Source organism: Peromyscus eremicus, chromosome 9 (genome assembly GCF_949786415.1).
Source record: "Peromyscus eremicus chromosome 9, PerEre_H2_v1, whole genome shotgun sequence".
In the NCBI taxonomy this organism is placed as follows: Eukaryota; Metazoa; Chordata; class Mammalia; order Rodentia; family Cricetidae; genus Peromyscus; species Peromyscus eremicus.
In genome coordinates, this window is record NC_081425.1 from 46,149,428 (window position 1) to 46,152,681 (window position 3,254).

The window sequence follows — 3,254 nt, forward strand, 5'->3', positions numbered from 1 at the left end:
GGAGTGGGTTTCACAGCCCCGGGGAGGCCAAGTCGTTTTCACGGACATTTTTCAGTGTTGTTGGTAGTTTGGGAACAAACGGCGAGTTTCAAAGAATTCAACCCCCGTGGAGGCGAATGGAGCCTCAAACCCTTGGGGGTTTTCCTATCTGCACATGTCAGGACAGGTAAAGGGGTGGAGGGTTGGGGCGGAGGGGTGTGAGACACCTGAGCGCTGGCCACACCGGAATACTGCAATTTCTGATTCTAGTCAAACGTGAATGCTGGGAAGGTTTCGCTCACTCACTCATGCATGCATTCATTCATTCTTCATTCATTCACTCAGTTTTAAACAGACTGTGCCAAATAGACTAGGGAAGAAGGTGTGTTTTTACTGTTGCTGGCACTGCCTCGCCGATGAATATTTTTGAAAATCTGTTTTTCCTCCCTCTCTCCTCTCTGAACATTAGCGAAATGGGACGTGTGACCTCAAGTCCGGGAGTCCTGCTCTCCTGGGAGGAAGGATTAAGCTTCTAACCCTGTTCCGGGTCTTTCTCCTGCCGCGACGGCTCAGAGAGGCTTCTGTAAATTCAGTTCGTCTAAAAACTCTCCTCTTGAGTCAGGCCAGTGTAAACCTAGTGTCTTCATTCTAAAAGGTTTTGGCGTTCCCACACCGGGAGTCGAACCCGGGCCGCCTGGGTGAAAACCAGGAATCCTAACCGCTAGACCATGTGGGAGACGACGAATGCAAGGCCGAGCTCAGGCAAATTGAGTCTCTGCTTTGCTCCTCCCACGGTCTGCAGATCCTGCACATGACTGTGAATCTGATTTGCGCATGCGTGAACCCACTTTCCTGCTGTGCGCTCCGCTCTGCTCCAATCCCGGCTTTTTGTGGCACATCGGATCCACTGGACACTGCCCTGCCCTGGTTCTGCTGGTCTCCACCGGACCAGAACCTCGCAAGGAGCACGCAGGCCACCCCCACTGCTGCAGCCACGCGGAGCAGGAAGGCTGGGCTGCGGCAGTCGCCACGGTGCCCAGCCGCCGATCCTCTTCGGGACTCGGGAAACCCGGTGTGCCGCGTGTCCGCCTTCCTTCGCTGGCCTTTCTCCGTGGCTCGGAGCCCCGCGCAGAGGCGGATGCTCAGCCGCACGGTTCTTTCTGCAGACCTTGGGTCCCCTTTAAACGTCCCGCCTGGCTCCCGTCCTGGTCCCGGGGACTTGGGAGGGCCACGGGCGGGTCCGCTAAGGCTTCCGAGTGACACCCAGAGGCCAGCCCGAAATAGAAACTGTTCGCTGTGCTCGCCTTACACAACGGAGCTCCACGGCGGGAGAGCGCAGGATCCCAGCACCCAGCAGTCAGATGACCCTAGAGAGGCCAGCAGCTCCGACTGCAAGCCTACTGTGCGCAGAAGACGCCGCTTTGTGGTCGCCTGTCCACCCGCCACGACGACGGTCTTCTGTACTAGCTTGGAAGATTCCTTTGTTTTCAACCCGTGAGATAGCTGCTTTCATTTTGGGAGACACCTGATTGGGAACACCCAGAATACTCTGCAAAAACTAACCCTACCAACTACAGAGAGCCCTGCATCCTGCTTCTGAATTTAGGGGGTGGAGCGGGCAGGGATTTCAAGTTTACTTTCCGATTTTTCGTCTCCTGGGACAATAATTATTACTTTTAGGTATCTTGCATTTTTAAGGATACAAATCACCAGTGCTACCCGTTCATTGGGTGGACACCGTCCGTGGGATATAAACAAATGCAAGTTTACTTTTTTTAAAAAAAAAAAAACAAGAATTTCACTATATAAACCAGGCTGGCTTGGAGCTCACAAAGATCCGCCTCGAGGGCTGCGACTAACAGCATGCACAACCTTGTCCCGCTGCAAGTTTACTTTTTAAGTTTTACTAGCATACATTAGCTGGACACAATAACGGATTTCGTTGTGACATTTTCATACGTCATATATTTTGGTCACACTCCGTTACCCTCCGACAGTCCACCTCCAGCTGGTCCTCTCCCTCTTTCCCACTATTCTTTCGAGTGTGTCTGTGTGTGAATGAGTTTAGGGATAGTTACAGAAACGCAGGGGAAAGGTTGTTTACAGGAGCATGGACACCTTGCTAGTGGCTACACCACTAAAGAGATTCCCCTCCCCCAGCAGCCATTAACCCAATAGTTCCTCATGAATGGGCGGGGCCTCCTGAGTTCTGCCCGCCCTTCTCCCTCCACCCACCCAGCATCTTAACTGTCAATCACATGGGAGAGAAAGGCCTCCCGCTCCCTGTGCAAGCACCTCCCCAACGAGTTCACTTTTGTCTCACTACTCCCTGAACCGAAACTCCATTTTTGTTTTAGCCACTGAACAGTAATCACCAGAAACTTTCGAGAACACAGGATAACGCATCATTCAGCAGCTCGGTCTTTACTGTAGAAAGTTCACCACCTCTATCCCATCCCTGGCTTGGGAATAATTGCTGGCTGATACTGGTTCTCAAAGTTCACTGTGGGTTTCTCTTCCTGACTCTGTGTCAGGATGTCGCACTGGCAGCTGGAGATGGCCACACTGAGACCATGGAAGTGAGGAAATGTTGCAAGGCTGGATGGATGCCTTTCCTGGGAGAGCAGGCCGACCAGTGATGTTAAGACCTAGTTAAGAATTAGTGTAACAGCCAGGACTGCTTCACAGAGAAACCTTGTCTTGAAAAGCCAAACCAAAAAGGAAAGAAAAAAAGAATTAGTGATGTGCTAGTTAAATACCACACCAGGGGGAGACAGTCTGCTTCTCACCTCCCCTGGACACTCTAGGGTGTGAGGGGGAGCCGGAGAAAGGGAGTCAGATGCAGTCCGGACTCCTCAGGTGTGCCTGCACTTGGTTTAGGGCGGCCTCTCGCTGGACATGGGTTCCGAGAAGGTCACTGTCTTAGGGTTTCTATCACTTCAAGGAAACACCATGTTCAAAAGGCAAGTTGGGGAAGAAAGGGTTTTTCCAGTTTACACTTCAACATTGCTGTTCACCATTGAAGGAAGTCAGGACAGGAACTCAAGCAGGGCAGGAACCTGGAGGCAGGAGCTGATGCAGAGGCCACGGAGGGGTGCTGCTTACTGGCTTGCTCCTCATGGCTTGCTCAGCCCACCTTCTTAGAGAACCCAGGACCACCAGCCCAGGGATGGCACCACCCACCATGGGTTGGGCCGTCCCCAATAGATCACTAATTGAGGAAATGTCTTACAGCTGGGTCTCATGGAGGCATTTCTGTAACTGAGGCTCCTTCC

The 3,254-nt window shown here is 52.4% G+C and overlaps 1 non-coding gene across 1 annotated transcript; it reads right to left on the reverse strand.

The window, feature by feature from the left end:
* Positions 1-643: 643 nt before the first annotated feature.
* On the reverse strand, positions 644-715 carry Trnae-uuc (transfer RNA glutamic acid (anticodon UUC)). The gene has a single exon. It is a non-coding gene; the product is annotated as a tRNA-Glu (tRNA).
* Positions 716-3,254: the final 2,539 nt, after the last annotated feature.